At 43.0% G+C, this 16,355-nt stretch overlaps 1 protein-coding gene across 1 annotated transcript in view; it reads right to left on the reverse strand.

Moving 5' to 3' along the window:
• CCT5 (chaperonin containing TCP1 subunit 5) overlaps nucleotides 1-16,355 on the reverse strand; it is a gene marked incomplete in the record, with an annotated part of 162,464 nt that overhangs the window by 85,106 nt on the left and 61,003 nt on the right.

The following is a 16,355-nucleotide window of genomic DNA, read 5'->3' on the forward strand; positions in this document are numbered from 1 at the left end:
GGGTGCAACGGATCGTCACCGATCCGTGACCTGAACGGTTCAACCTGTTCGGATCGGCTCACACACGCGATCCGCTGCCTCGGCCTTAGGAAAGGCCGCGGCTTCGGCCTAGCTCCAGAGCGGTGGCCATCTTGGTACACCCGGCGGCGGCCTAGGTGAGCGGCACGCTGACGTCATCATCACCTGCCTCAACTGCAAGCAGACAATCGTAGGGGAGATGTGGATATTAGTGGGGGAGATGTGGATATTACAGTGGGGGAGATGACTTGGATATTACAGTGGGGACGGAGTTTGTGGATACCTGAACCTGAACGGTTCAACCTGTTCGGATCGGCTCACACACGCGATCCGCTGCCTCGGCCTTAGGAAAGGCCGCGGCTTCGGCCTAGCTCCAGAGCGGTGGCCATCTTGGTACACCCGGCGGCGGCCTAGGTGAGCGGCACGCTGACGTCATCATCACCTGCCTCAACTGCAAGCAGACAATCGTAGGGGAGATGTGGATATTAGTGGGGGAGATGTGGATATTACAGTGGGGGAGATGACTTGGATATTACAGTGGGGACGGAGTTTGTGGATATTACAGTGGGGGTTTTGTTTGTCTTTTTTTTTGCTGATCCGAAAAGTGATCCGATCCGAACTGTGAGTTTTTTGATCCGTTGCACCCCTAATATCTATTTATATATAATTAACACAACGTTAGACTTGTCACTTAAACCCCTTTTACACTGCTATCGCCCGGACGTCGGCGGTAAAGTGGCGCTACTTTCAGCGCCACTTAACCGTCATTTAAGTGGCGCCATTTGGCCTCTTATAGGGGCCGAAAAAGGGTTAAATCCACCCGCAAAAAGCTGCTTTGGTGGCGCTGCCCATTGATTTCAATGGGCAGGGGTGCTTTAGGAGCGGTGTATTCATCGCTCCTACAGAGCTGCAAAGAAGCTGCTTGCAGGACTTTGTGACGTCCTGCCAGCGCACCAGTGTGAAAGCACTCGGGCTTTCACACTGGGATTGCAGATGAGGCACTTTACAGGCGCTATTTTTAGAACTAAAGCGCTGAAAAACACCTCCAGTGTGAAAGGGGTCTAATAATGTGGTGGATCTGTGTTAATGTCTTTGGAATGGTTCAATGACTTGTAATCGAAAAATTTCTCTTTTCGATAAAACACATAAAAAAAAGGAGGCAATTATAGTGGCTGTTCTTACAGGCAGAAGGAGGGGACAACCCCCCCTTCTGCCGCCCTACGGTACTTCTACCGGCTCGCCCGTGCGTTCGGCGAGTCAGAAGGATCACCATAGAGAATACCAGTGACCATATGGTCCCCGACAGTCTCTGACTCAGAAGACCAGGGGTGACGTTAGGACATCACGTCTGGCCTGACAATTTTAAATACTGGTGCGTACTCGGCTGGAAAGCCGGGATCGTGTTTTTTTTTTTTCTCTCAGGCTTTTCAGCCTTGAAGGAAGATATGGGGTCTTACTGACCCCAGATCTCTCCATAAAGAGGACCTGTCATGTCCCATTCCTATTACAAGTGATGTTCATAGTCCTTGTAATAGGAATAAAAAAAATATTTTTTAAAGTGCCCCTGTCCCTGCATGCAGAAGCGAACGCATACGTACATCTCGCCCACATGTGTAAACGGTGCTCAAACCACATATGAGGTTGGCACGGTTGCGCAAATAGTCGTAGCTATACGTCTCTCCTTTAAGACGTCATAGCAGGCGCATGGGCACCTGCGATCGCTCGTGGCAGAACGAGAACGGGGATGTGTGTGTAAACACAAATTCTGGTTCTTTCAGGGGAGAGGAGACAGATCGTGTGTTCTTATTAAGTAGTAACACCGATCAGTCTCCTTCCCCAGTCAGTCCCATCCCCCCCCTACAGTTAGAACACAGTGAGGGAACAGTTAACCCATTTCCCTGACATTTATACAGTAAATCAGTGGCTATTTTTAGCTCTGATCGCTTTATAAATGTCAATGGTCGCATATAGTGACAAAAGGTGTCTGATGCAATGTTGCAGTCCTCAATTATTTTTCCGCAGATAGCCACCATTACTAGTAAAAAAAAAAAAAAAAAAAAAAAAAAAAAAAAAATCTATCCCCTATTTTGTAGACGTTATAACTTTTGCACAAACCAATATACGCATATTGCGATTTTTTTTTATATGTAGAGGAATTTATAATCGGCCTAAACTGATTAAGAATTTCTATTTTTTGTAATGTTTATTATAGCAAAAAAAATATTGCGTTTTTTCTTCAAAATTGTCGTTTTTTTTTTTTGTTTATAGCGCAAAAAAGAAAAACCGCAGGTGGTGATCAAATACCACCAAAAGAAAGCTCTGTGTAGAAAAAGGACATAAATTGTATTTGAGTACGTCGTCGCACAACCGCGCAATTGTCAAAGCGACACAGTGCCGTATCCCAAAAAATGGCCTGGTCAAGAAGGGGGCAAATCCTTTCAGGGCTGAAGTGGTTAATAATGCGATTAGCATTTTTTTGAGCTGCAGAGTCTAGGAGCAGAAAAAAAAAAAAAAAAAAAAAAAAAAAAAAATCTATCCCCTATTTTGTAGACGTTATAACTTTTGCACAAACCAATATACGCATATTGCGATTTTTTTTTATATGTAGAGGAATTTATAATCGGCCTAAACTGATTAAGAATTTCTATTTTTTGTAATGTTTATTATAGCAAAAAAAATATTGCGTTTTTTCTTCAAAATTGTCGTTTTTTTTTTTTGTTTATAGCGCAAAAAAGAAAAACCGCAGGTGGTGATCAAATACCACCAAAAGAAAGCTCTGTGTAGAAAAAGGACATAAATTGTATTTGAGTACGTCGTCGCACAACCGCGCAATTGTCAAAGCGACACAGTGCCGTATCCCAAAAAATGGCCTGGTCAAGAAGGGGGCAAATCCTTTCAGGGCTGAAGTGGTTAATAATGCGATTAGCATTTTTTTGAGCTGCAGAGTCTAGGAGCAGAAAAAAAAAAAAAAAAAAAAAAACTGTTTTAGTGGAGTGTCTTGGAGCGTTTTTCCAGCAGAAAAAATGCTGAATGCTCCTGCTACAAAAATTTTACCAACGCCCCCCCCCCCATGTACTGCAAAAAACGCTAATAAAATGCCAATGCTTTTAAAAACTACTAGGATCTGGCAACAAAATGCTATTGTCAGCATTTTTTTTTAGCTTAAAACGCTAGTGTGCATGGAGCCTAATAGCGGACAGTTATTTAATAAACCATAAGCTAATCAACAAACCTATAACATAAACACTAGCAGACAGAAACAATAGGTGACCCAATTACCAATGGGAGAAAGACACTTAGGAGGCACACTATGGGAGATACCTGCTTAAAATAAACACATTATAGCAGGAGACCCCAGTGGTTTGAGCTGATCGCATAGAGGCTCCAAATATGTATATGGAACCTCCAGTTCCCAGAGTGCGTTTTGGGGAGATATGTACTTGGATTAAGGGTCCTTTCACACTGGGGCGGTTTGCAGGCCCCAGTGTGAAAAGGACCCTTGCAAACTGACCCAAAAGTCGCCTGCAAACCGACTCGGTTGCAGGCCCCAGTGTGATAAGGACCCTTGCAAACCGACCCGAAAGTGCCGCTGCTTTAATTCCAGTGTGAAAGCCCCAAGGGCTTTCACACTGGAGCGGTGCGCTAGCAGGACGGGAAAAAAAGTCCTGCTAGCAGCATCTTCGGAGCGGTGAAGGAGCGGAGTGTATACCGCTCCCGCCCATTGAAATCAATGGGACAGCGCAGCTATACCGCCGGCAAAGCGCCTCTGCAGAGGTGCTTTGCGGTGGTTTTCACCCTTTCTCGGCCGCTAGCAGGGGGGTAAAACCGCCCCGCTAGCGGCCGCATACCGACGGTAAAGCGCCGCTTACAATAGCGCCGCTTTACCGCCGACGCCCCAGGGCCCTTAAAGCAAGACCACTCCAAGGGTCCCCCAGGCACACACCTCCTAAAGGAGCAGTGTTCCCTTAACCACTTCAGCCCCAGAAGAATTTAACCCCTTCATGACCATACCATTTTTTGCGATACGGCACTGCATCGCTTTAGTTGACAATTGCGCGGTCGTGCGACGCTGTACCCAAACAAAATTGATGTCTTTTCCCCTACAAATAGAGCTTTCTTTTGGTGGTATTTGATCACCTCTGCGGTTTTTTATTTTTTGCGCTATAAAACAAAAGACCAACAATTTTGAAAAAAAAAAGCAAACTCATTTTTTCCTCAGTTTAGGCCGATATATATTCTACATAAAAAAAAATAAAAATATAAAAAATCGCAATAAGCATATATTGAGTGGTTTGCGCAAAAGTAATAGTGTCTACAAAATAGGGAATAGATTTATGGCATTTATAATTTTATTTTTAACTAGTAATGGCGGCGATCAGCGATTTTTAATCAGGACTGTGATATTGCGGCGGACAAAATCTGACACTTTTTTGGGACCATTGATATTTATACAGCGATCAGAGCTAAAAATAGGCACTGATTACTGTACAAATATCACTGGCAGTGAAGGGGTTGACACTGGGGGGGGGGGGTTGCGATCAAGGGGTTAAGTGTGCGTTCCCTAGGTGTGTTCTGAGGGGATTGGACTGACTGGGAGAGAAGACAGACCATTGTTCCTACTTAGTATGAACACACGATCTGTTTCTGCTCCCCTGACAGGACAATGATTTGTGCGCTTACACACACACAAATCCCAGTTCCTGCTCTCGTGCCCGCAAACGCAGGGGGGCGGCGGAGATCACGCGCTTTGGGTCCCTAACCGGTGGCGCCTGCTGTGGCTCTTAATTAAAGCATCCGAATATAATAGAGAAAAAATTATATATATATATATATATATATATATATATATATATATATATATATATATATATATATATATATATATATATATATATATATATATATACACACATACATACACATACACACACACACACCTATATATATATATATATATATATATATATATATATATATATATATATATATATATATATATATATATATATATATACACACACACCTATATATTATATATATATATATATATATATATATAGATATCTCTATATCTATCGATTCACGCAGCAGAACCGCTCTGCCTCCGTATATACACAGGAGCCAGTCGGGAAGCGGTTAAAAGCCAGGGCCCAGTCCATAGGCAAGAGGCCACACCCTGCAGTCCAAAAGCCCCCGTCCTGGCTGGGCCTATCACAGGATTTTATGCCCGGAGGAAAAGATTTAGATTTCCCCCCTCTGTGATGACAAACTGAATAACACCAAGTTCACTATATGGACGCCTTATTTATACATGTTAATCTCTTCAAGAGAATGAATTCAGTTCCTCTAATCTTTCCTCAAAGCCGAGCTCCTCCATGCCTCTTATCAGTATCTAAAAACTTGAAATGAGCTGGATTTAACAGGTCAAATGCCTTAAACCCTTAGGGTTGAATGTTGATATTGAAATTAATGCTTTTATGGATAATTCCTAACCCAAAAGTTATGAATTATATTGTTTATAATTTTGTACTAACATAGGTTGTATCTCTGACTAAACCTCAGAGTGCATCTTTTATCTATATCCGCTGGGGTTCAGTTTTATGCAATTTATGTATATAATTTTATATGACCTGCATTTTATTAAAATTTTTTCTCCTTTTTTTAATTATATATGTATGTCTATGGTGGGGACGTACAGGTCTAAAATACAAGTACATTTTTATTAGTATTATGTGCTGTACCAACCATCTCTTTTTTCTCTATTGTACTGCGGGCTGAAAAGCTGAGGTTCGGCGAGATACAATTTGTGTACGTAATGTTATGGTTCTTTATATATGAACAATTGAATAAATACAGTTTGTAATGCCCAGGCTTCCATCCCGGTTTGGCAGTTTGCCAGAACGGGGTTTGGTATTAATCAGCCTGATTTAGAAGGAGGGAGGGTGGTGGGGAGGGGTATGGGTTATCTAATTACCTTCCCCACTTGTAACAACTGAAAAAGAGGGTTGGTTTTGTTTTCACTAATATGGCCGCCAGACGAGAAAGAGGCTTGGTTGCTTCCCTGTGAGTACTTAAGGTGACGTTCAGTGCGTCGCTCGTGCCCTTTGAAAACGTCACGTGTGACGAAACATGTCAGGGTTATGCTATGCACTGACGGCACCACGCTATACGTGAGCCCGGAAGCAAGGGCGATCGCTGTATATGTTTTATTGCTGGCAAACTTCTTTTTAAATCTTTGTATGAACCTTTTTATGAATAAACCTAACCGTGTTTAAAGGATAACACATTATTGGAGCCCCCTCCTTTTTTCTATCCTCCTATACGGCCCGTTCCGGTGCCAGAGAGCATTTTAGCTTCTACTAGAAAGCAAGTTTCTTTGCACAGTGGACGGAAAATTGGCGTTACGAGTGAGGAGGAACTCGGAGGTACGGACATCCCAGATCGGAGTAAAGACCCTGCAGAGGGTTATATCTGCAGGTGTTAACGACCTCGCTACGGATAGGAGGTCCACCTTATCCGGTAAGGGTCCCCATTACCTTCTGGTGTGCACCCCAAGGACAGACCTACCCTTCACTCTCTTGGTGGTGGCGGAATCATCTTTTAATATTTGCATTTTGAATTTTTTTCCTCTTCTTTTCATTGTGGAATTGGACAACATACACCATATGCGGATTTTGCACTATATGGATTTTATGTGGACACTTCTTTTAAATTATATTGATTGACATTTATATTTATGCAATATTTAAAGGCATACGATTTTGCACATTGGATTTTGAACACATCAATTTATGATTGGTTTTTGGGAATTTAATATTTTTTCTAGTAGCACGACTTTCTCCTTATACAATTTTTCCTTGCATGGATGTTTGTGTCGCAGCTTTTTCTTCACAGAATATTTTTGTTCTAATTTATTATCACTAGTAGCGCAGTATATGCCCCTTTATTTTACATATTGTAGAGGAGGTCCTACTAATGATTTGTACAAGGGAAAAATGATAACTCTCTCTGCTGTCCATACCTCTACATACAAGAAAGGATTTTGCTTGCTTTGGAAACCGCCGCTTGGCATTGCATGCTAAATATTAAGCTTATGATCTACCAGAACACCCAGATCCTTCACTATAGATTCCCTCAGTTGTACTCTCCCCCCCCCCCCCAGTATGAATGATGCATGCATATTCTTAGCCCCCCAAGGCCATACCTTTACATTTATCAACATTAAACCTCATTTGCCACATAGTTGCCCAATTAAACATTGCATTGAGGGAGGCTTGTAAGTTGGAGACATCCTGTAAGGATGTTATTTCACTGCATAGCTAGGTGTCATCTGCAAAGACTGAAATGGAACTTTTAATCCCAGACCCTAAATTATTTGTAAACATATTAAAAAGTAAGCGTCCCAACACTGAACCTTGGGATACACCACTAACAACCCTAGACCATTTAGCGTATGAATCATTAACCACTACTCTGACTACGGACTTTTAGCCAGTTTTCTATCCATTTACAAAAGTGATTTTTCCAGGCCTACAGACCTTACACATTTAGCCATGTGTGGGGAACTGTGTCAAACGCTTTTGCAAAATCCAAGTATACTACGTCCGCAGCCACCCCTGTCTAAGGTTTTACTTAGCTCCATATTAAATCAGATTGGTCTGACAACTTCTGTCTTTAACCACTTGCCGACCAGTCGCCGTCATACTGTGGCAGGTCGGCTTGTTCCCGTGAATCGCTGTCATTGTACGTTGGCTCCTTTAAAAGCATTAGCAGGCGCGTGCGCCCGCTGCACGGCGGGGGGACACGATGCACTTGGCCGGCAGCCATGTCTGCCAGCAACGGGGAAATAGATAGTCTGCTCCTACTAAGAAGGAGCAGCGATCTGGATCCGACTCTAGTAAATCACATCCCCACTGTTAGAATCACCGAGCAGGGAACACATTTAACCCCTTTCCTACCAGTGATATTTACACAGCAATCTATAAAAATGCACGGATCGCTGTATAAAATGTCAATGGTTACAAAAATGTGTCAAAAGTGTCTGATCTGTCTTCCGCAATGTCGCAGTCCCGATAAAAACCACTGATCGCCGCCATTACTAGGAAAAAAAAAAAAAAAAAAAAAATTATTAAATAAAAATGCCATAAATCTATTCCTTATTTTGTAGACGCTATAACTTTTGTGCAAAGCAATATACGCTTATTGCGATTTTTTCTTGTTCAAAGATTTTTATTGAAAGATTATCAGATAACAATTTGAATATATTGATGAGTTATATAGCAAGCTCATGTATAACAAATTGCAGGTTGGAACATTGTAATGATGAAATGAGAGAATATTTGATAATATTCTATAAAGTAATTTCAAGCTATGTCAGAACATAGAATCATTTAGAATCATCTATTGTTGTGAAATATCATATGCATGAACATTAAGAAAATCTTAAAAAAAAAAAAAAAAAAAAAAAGAAAGGAGGAAAGGTAAAGTGGGCATGGGGATTCCGGAGGCAGAACCTCACAAAAAATATGGTCGTAGTTGTATGGAAAAGCATTTGTTACCATGACAAGTACCTGATGTTCAAAGTTAGTAGGTAGACCAGTGTATGACCCATGGTCTCCACATAACCTCAAACTGTTGATTTAAAAAGGGCTATTACCTGATCTGGTGTAATTCATTTTCAAACAATTGAGGAAAGTAGGAAAACGTTTTTCCAAAAGTTGTGTATAATAGAACAATTCCACCATATGTGCATATAAGTTCCTCTAGTACATTCTTGAAGTCAGTTGTGGACTAGTGGGTCCCTAGTTTGGACATAGTTTTTCTAGTGAGTCTGCCTCTCCCTCAGCTCTAACCAGGTCAGCCCTCGGTTGTCTATGCATGTCCCCTATGAGCATCCGATAGTGGCCCCTGCAAAAGGCTTGAAGGCATCCCAGACCACAGCTTCTGGGGCAGCTCCGGGATTGTGGGACCAGTACACCTGCAGCAGGAGGCCAGGGTCTACTCCAGGATCAGATATCCAGAATTTGGAAAGCCTCCAGAGCCTATCCGAGGGAAGACCCTCAAGTGAGAGTCAGAGCAATACAGGCGCATGGTCCGAAATCCCTCTCGGGAGGATATCTGACTAACCCTAGGGAGGACGGGGCCCCCCGCATACATCAAATCAATGCGGGGGAAAGAATTGTATGTAGCGGAGTGACACATGAAGGCCCTGTCGAGGGGGTGTTTCCACCTCCACAGATCAACCAGGCCGTAGGAGTCTGCCCATGTGGAGAAATTTGATGAGGAGCCAAAAACAAAACACCCCGCCCCCATCAAAATTGGAGGCGGTATAAGTTCCCAACCCAGGCATAGCAACCCCGCCATGCAACGGGGGCCACATGTGCAAGAGGCATGCGGTACACTAGTCTGTTAACTCTCAACAGCTAGGGTCACCTGGAGGATAAATAGAGTGCAGGTCTCCCAGCAAGCTGGGGATACAAGGCTTCGTTACGGTTCCAGGCACGTTTTGGACAGGAATGACACAGTCCAAAGTTTCATGTAAAGTGGGCCATAAGATTCACAGGTTGTGACGTGTCATTCTTAGGACCCCAGGGAATGGAGCTCAAACCCGAAAATTAAGGCCGGGTTAACAGGACCTCGCAAACTAGGTAACAGGCATGAGCCCCGTCTCAGACAGTTAAGAAAGGGCAGTGAGGAGGTAATAGAGCACAGCTTTCCACCAAGTCCGCAGGTCAGCAATCAGTGCTCCCTGAAAAACAAAAGCAAACAGTACCTGTGTGAACGAGGTCAGCAGGACTGCTGAAGTTGGTGGCCATCATTATCTCAGATGAACAGTCTCCAACCAGGAGGACGCCTCCTCGAGCAATGTAAAAAAGCGCACGCAGTCTTCATCTTGAACCTTAAATCTAGCAGGGTGCACCCGGAGGGCCTCTAGCAGGGGGGATACAACATGACTGCTCCACCACAAAATCGAGGGGAGAAGGTGGCTCTAGGGAGCAGGGTGCGCAGTAGTGTCTCAGTGAATGAAATAGGATCGTTATCTTCCACACCCTCCGGCAGACCTAGGACCCGCAGGTTGTTCCAGCGGTTCCGGTTCTCGGCGTCTACAGCTCTTGCTTCAAGGTGTTTGACCTTTGTCTTCAGCACATGGAGGTCCGCCAAATGTTCCGTCTGCACGTCCTCCCCCGAGGAGACCCGCTGCTCCACCTCTGTTGTGCAGCCGGCCTTGGAATGTGTCCATGTCGCGGCGGATCAATCCCAGCTCCATGTAGACATGGTCTATCTTGTCGGTCAGTGTAGTGCGGCATGTTGTAATAGCCTGCATAAGCTCCGCGAATTCAGAGGAGGACTTAGAGGGCTCCAGAGTGGGGAGAGGCTCGGCCATCTTACCCATCACCTCCGTCAGCATGGCCGGATTAACACAGATGGCAGCTGCTGCTCTGTCCTTAGATTCTTGACGGATCTTTGGTTGGTTGTTTTGCTGGTTATTTCCACTTTTTTTGTAGCCCGGCATGGAGGGTCGCATCGGGACAGTAGTTTGCCACTATCTTAGAGGCATTTCCCTTTCTCAGCACTCGATCAGAGAAGGATTTTAGTCCTGGACAACGGAGCAGCTCTAAAGCACGTCTGCTCTCCGCGCCATCCTGGACACATCCCAGGATTTATAGATTTATCAGGCCAATCGTATATAGGATTTTTGGTGTTCTTTATGTTGCATTTATTGTACCAATTAGGTCTGTTGATTTGTATTAAATACTTTATCATTATACTTGACATTTATCCTTTATATTATTTACTATTTATATAAATATTTTATATATGATTACACATATAATATATTGGGTTCCCCCTAATTGTGGACCACTTTGATTTAATATCTCAACTATATAGGAGTCATACACATACCATAATATTTATCCATTATTTTATTATCTTCAATGGACATGCCTCATGCAAAGTCCCATTTTTTGCCTCTTTTTACAAACAAATTTAGGGATGGAGGTAGGCCATTAATTACATGTTGCGACCGGTCACACATTCGTTTTTTAGTTGCATAGTGTAAAACTGTTTTTATGTTTAAAATAAACTGACTCCAAATTGGCTGCTTACATTTGGAGGTAAAGAAAAAAAAAAAAAAAAATTTGAACCGCGCTCTCGCTAAAAAACCGAAGCTATGAGAAAAAAAACTTTTAAAGTGCAAATGCAAAAAATGTAGCAAACAATATCAGCAACCACAATCATATGCATAATGTATGAAATTATGTGTAAAGTCCACAAAATATCTATTCAGTGCCCAATAAAGGTGAATAATAAAAAGATTGCATGTGAATCTTCCTGTTCTTAGTAAATCAACGAGTAGATCTTCCACCACCATCACCTGCCGCACATCCTACTCACCAGAATCCCATGACACCCATTTCAGGTAGTCCTAAACGCCTGTGAATAATACCAACGGAAAATCCTCACAGCCACGGCACCGGTCTGAACAGATGATCGATCAGGATCTCATGAAACCCATTATAGGCAATCATGAACGCTTGTAAGAAACCCCAGTGTGGAAATTTTCATGACCACAGCATCGATCCGAACAAATGTCCAAGGATTAGTGGAGAAAAAGAAAAAAGGGCTGCCATGGTGAAGTATATTGTAATTTATTCAAGAAGTAGAATAAAATTTAAATAAATAAAAACAAGTTTCCATAGCAGCTTTAACCACTTCCCGCCCGGCCCATAGCAGATGACGGCCGGGCGGTGGTTCAGTTATCCTGACTGGGCGCATCGCGGCGATCGGTGGGTCAGTCTGACACACTGCTACACCGATCTTGGTAAACAGCCTCCAGCGATCACGGCTGATCACGATGTCAATAGGAAGAGCTGTTGATCGGCTTTTCCTCACTCGCGTCTGACAGCCGTGAGTAGAGGAGAGACGATCGGCGGCTCCCCTGACGGGGGGGGGGGTGTTTGCGCTGATTGTTTATTAGCGCAGCCCCCCCTCAGATGACCACACTGGACCACCAGGGGTCGCCACTAGGACCACCAGGGAGAGGGGCAACATGTGGATTGACAGGTATGTACCCCATGGCCATTCACATGTGCCCAATTTGTGCCAATCCGTGCCCACAAATGGGCACGGATTGGCACCAGTATATTGCAGTGATGCCCAGCAATGCCACCCTTAGGGGCATCAGTGTCAGTGCCACCCAGTGTCCATCGGGGCCACCTATCAGTGCCACCCATAAGTACCCGTCAGTGCCGCCATATCAGTGCCAGTCAGTGCAACCATATCAGTGCCCGTCATTGAAGAAGAAAATGTACTTATTTACAAAAAATTTTAACAAGAAAAAGAAAAACTTGTTTTTTTTTCAAAATTTTCGGTCTTTTATTTGTTGCGCAAAAAAAAAAAAAAAAACAAAAAAAAAAAAAAAAAAAAACCACACACACGCGCACACACACACACACACACACACACACACGTGTAATCAAATACCACCAAAAAGAAAGCTCTATTTGTGGGAACAAAACGATAAAAAAAAAATTGTTCGAGTACAGTGTTGCATGACCGCGCAATTGTCATTGAAAATGCGACAGCGCTGAAAGCTGAAAATTGGTCTGGGCGGGAAGGTGTCTAAGTGCCTGGTATTGAAGTGGTTAAGCATCCATGTGTTGGAAACGCTGTTAGCGTTCCAGCTGCATTGCAAATGGCAGAAGTGACTCATTAGTATATTTGCTATGCTGGGAGAATACTTTGCTCCCATGGCCACTGCTTTGACCCGTTTAAAGTGGTTATAAACCCATTACAACCACTTTAAAACTACAGGCAAGCCTATAATTAGGCTTACCTGTAGCTGCACTGGATATCTCCTAAACCTGCACGGTTTAGGAGATATCCCTGTATTTGCATGTGCCAACGTCATCGGCACATGCGCACTTAAGCCAACTGAAGCAATGGCACGTACGTGCCGTTGCTTCAGTTGTACTGTGCCGTTCCCGCGCGGGAGTGACGTCAGAGGCTCAGGCCAATCACAGATGTAACCCCCAGGAGAGATGTCGCCGGCCGGAGGGGGAGACGAGGACGGCTACAGGGGCTTCGTTCTCGGGTAAGCAATTCATAATGAGCTAGTATGCTATGTATACTAGCTCATTATGCCTTTGTCTTGCAGGTGTTTTTTTTTTTTTAACCCGGGTTTATAACCACTTCAAAAGCATGATCCCTCGTGCCAAAAATAGTTACTAGACATTATGAACAAGAACGGTGTTAGTACGGGCCCTCAATCACACCACTCAGCGCCAGGGCAAGATGTAGCCTCAACAGCAAGCAACAATTAGACCAAAGTAGCCGTCCAATTTGTTAGGTACAAAGAGGCACGGAAAAAGACAAAAAATAGCAGCAGAGCATTGCGGACAAAATAATGCGGAAGGTGTTGGATCCTCCCTCCAGGCCCCCCACTTTTTGGGATAGAAAAGGCTTTTTCAGTTGTAGGAGGTGTCGCGCATGTAGGGAAGTTGAGAGACCAATGAGGGCTTTGGAAAGTTTTATATCCACATCGAATAATAAGGAATTTGCCATCAATGAGTTTATTACTTGTAACACTTCCTTTGTGGTATATGCTCTGCAATGTCCATGTGGGCTCATTTATATAGGACGCACTAAGAGGCTTTTAAGAGTCAAAATTGCAGAGCATATAACAAATATAAAAATAGGCTTTAAAGACCACAATGTCTCGCTCCACTTCAAATTAAAGCATAATCAGGATCCTTCAGGCCTCAAATTTTGGTGCGTTAACCACTTAAAACCAAAATGGAGGGGCTCTAATCTTGTCCGTGATTTATCTAGGAGAGAGAGACTTAATGGATCTTTCTGGCTGACACATCGCCTAAAGGGCTGAATGTGGATTTGGATATTAACTGCTTCATAAGCGACTACTGACCTTCTGAATTATCTTATGTGAATCACTTTTTATATGAATCGCTCTTTATGTGAATCTTTTTCTATGTGAATCATTTTTGATATGAATTATTTTTCTATATGGAGCATTTTTATATGGATTTTTTTATATTGCCTATACCGGTTCTGCTCTATTCTCCCTTTGGGAATATTTATTGCTCCCCTTATCTATATTGGTAATTTTATATGCATTTAGAATTTACACAGTGGCCGTCTCTAGCTAGGTGGAAGTATGTTCTATGTAGCTGTTCTAGTTATTTTTATGATTTTAATTAATGTATTGGATTTTAATGATTAATTTTTCCACTGCAACAATGAGATTAATCATTTTTTGGAAAAATATGTTGTAATAGGCTGTTATTGAGAATATGATTGTGACAATAATCGCATTCCATGCTAAATATTATATATATTTTCTACTAAGTGATGTATAATTGACGTGATTATATTGAATTAGGGATGTTTTATATGTATTAATCCATTCAATATATGTTAATGAAGTTGGCGTTGACATCTGACAGACCGCATACGCTGCATTTTACGGTATTCCACTTATGTGGTAATTTGCGGTATTTTGCACAGATATATAAAAGTTTTAGCCCTATGAAGAATAATATTTATAACATGATATGTAGTGGCTATGTATGCACCCAGGATCTAGCCTATTTTGGCTCGTGGGTGTTTAGATATGCATATTTTTGTTTTATGCTATATTAAGTGCAGTATGGCGAAATGTCCCTCTTCCCCTCCTGTAATAAGCCGCCTTTGTTTACTCCGGCGTACACCAGCCGTCATGTCGTTTGCATTGTGATTGGCTGAGGAGGTGGTGCAATTTAAGCCTGTGTGTTTGTCGTGTAGCCACGCCCTCTGTCGAAGTCAGGATATGACGAAACACGTCAGGGCGTGGCTTACACAACGCTGGAAGTGACGTTTGCGTTCCACTGAGATCCAGGAAGTGGATTGCGGTTCCTGGACAGCTGAGCCGGTATCTACAGCGGTGAAGTAAACGCCATCGATATGCTTAGTTGACTGCTTTGTTAATGTACGAACCCATAGGCGTGCGCACAGGGTGTGCCAGGTGTGCCTGGGCACACCCTAATCGCCTTGTGTGGTGCATATTCCCCCCTGTTTAGACCACTGATATTTCATCCCCAAAAAAATGTTATAAAAGAAATTTTTTTTTTTTTTTTTAAATAAAATAATCAAAATTACACTGTCCACTGCCCTACTGACACCATCAGTACATATACACATGCATATGTATTTGAGCTTTGGGGTGCACACCCTAATGCAAGAGGCTGCGCACACCTATGTACAAACCTATATTGAAGGGTTTTTTTTTTTTTGTGTGTGATGCGACAGGGTCGACTTTTAATAAACAGGATTACGCTATGTACCCCTTTCTTTTGTTGTTTATTCAATTTCGGTCCCTGATCATCTGAGAATTCTCCGAAGTGGTGGTTGCAGCAGTGCATGGCTTGGTTGTTTTGTCCTTGAAGGCTTTAATATTACCCAGTTCTGGTGCGTTTAACCCCCTAAGGGGAGTGTGTCATCACATGGTGGGATCTGATTGACTGGTGGAAGGTGCACACTGAAAATCAGCGTTACAAACACCTGGTGGAGACTGTCTGAATTACACTCTGAATCTATCACCGCTTTTTACAAAAAGGACTTTTTGTTCATGTGTTGTTGGCCGCATGCATATGTATCTCTGTTCAACATTAGCGCTGTTTAGTGGTATATTATAGTCTGTATATATGATTATAGTTATTAGACATTGCCAACTCCAATGCCTCAATCAGAAACACCTTTTGTTCCCTTTCAAGGTCAAACTTATAATCTAAAGCTCTTTTAGTGGTTAATAAAAACGTCCTGTTGTATAAGATTAGTATAAAGTGATTTAACATCATAGGTGACAATTAATGTGCCATCATATATTAGAATGCCTTTTTTGGGGGCGTGGCTTGACCTGACACGAAGATGGCCGCTTAGTTCCTCAGCTCCTGCCACCACACGACCTGATCTTACTTCAAAGGAGGCTAAACTGATCGAAACCTACTTCTAAATATGGGGACTGCATCCAGGAACACCTCAGCCTCACGTTCCCGTTCACCGAGGGAACACCCGGAGCGCACGGACCACAATATACCTGAAATGTTCCAGGCGGGTAGAGGTAACATGGCGGCCTCCCACCACAGGAGCTCACAGGCCGCATCATCCTCCCAGCAGGGAGCCCCATCTCTCGCTCCTCCGGCCAGCTTCCCAGGAGAACTTGTCCCGGAGGAACAACCCCATCACCAACTGAACATAAATGACCTCAGGATGATAGCTACTGATATAAAGGACACGCTATCGGCTGCCATATCAGAGCTTCGCCTAGAATTCCGCACCCT

Source organism: Aquarana catesbeiana, linkage group LG05 (assembly GCF_042186555.1).
Source record: "Aquarana catesbeiana isolate 2022-GZ linkage group LG05, ASM4218655v1, whole genome shotgun sequence".
In the NCBI taxonomy this organism is placed as follows: Eukaryota; Metazoa; Chordata; class Amphibia; order Anura; family Ranidae; genus Aquarana; species Aquarana catesbeiana.